We start from the raw sequence: 787 nt of genomic DNA, 5'->3' as shown, positions 1-787 counted from the left end.
TTCCCGTTAAACTAGGTGAGCCACTGATTTTTACCCCCTTTGCTATCCCAAACCCAGGGACTTGCAGTTAAAACCTAAACTGAAATTAATTAAAATTGGAGCAATTATAGAAATACAAACCCCTCTCCCGTGCTGTATCAGCTTCCAGCTATCATCTCGTCCTGATTATCTTTTAGTATGATTTGCTACTACTACTATTAGTATTTACTGGTTATTGTTCTACTGCTGCGACTCGAGCATCCCCCAGTAGTGCCAGCACCCGTTCCCTTCCCTCGGAAGCGGGCGAGAAGCGCGGGGCAGGAGAGCCGAGGGACGGAGATCTCCTCCCGGCTGGGCACGGGCGCTGGCGGGGGGGACCTGGGTGGGCAGCGGGGCTTTCTCCCTGAGGCACAGCACCGTTGTTAACCGGGCTGGTACCACCCTGCTTGCCTTTTTTTCGTAGAGGTATGAAATATATTTTCTTTTTTTTTTTTTTGAAGAAAAGCTTCATCACGGGGGGTGTGTGTGTATAGAAAAGTATAGAAAATATTATAATTTTAAATTTTAAATATAAATTTGTATATAATTAGTCTATAATGTTAGATGTTATATACAAATGAGAGTGTATATGTATAAAACCTTATTTAAATTTTCTTTAAAAAAAAATTTATTTCCAGAAGGGAGCGGTCCAGGGAGGGTGTGTGGTGGTGTGGGGGGCCGTGCCCGTGTGTGTGTGTGTGTGCAGGGGTGCCCGAGGGCCCGCCGGGGGAGGCGGCCGGCAGCCGGGGGGGGGCGGAGGGCGGGCGGG

Source organism: Aquila chrysaetos, chromosome 18 (genome assembly GCF_900496995.4).
Source record: "Aquila chrysaetos chrysaetos chromosome 18, bAquChr1.4, whole genome shotgun sequence".
NCBI classification, from domain to species: domain Eukaryota; kingdom Metazoa; phylum Chordata; class Aves; order Accipitriformes; family Accipitridae; genus Aquila; species Aquila chrysaetos.
The sequence above is the reverse complement of the archived record's forward strand: the minus strand, read 5'-3'. Positions refer to the sequence as shown.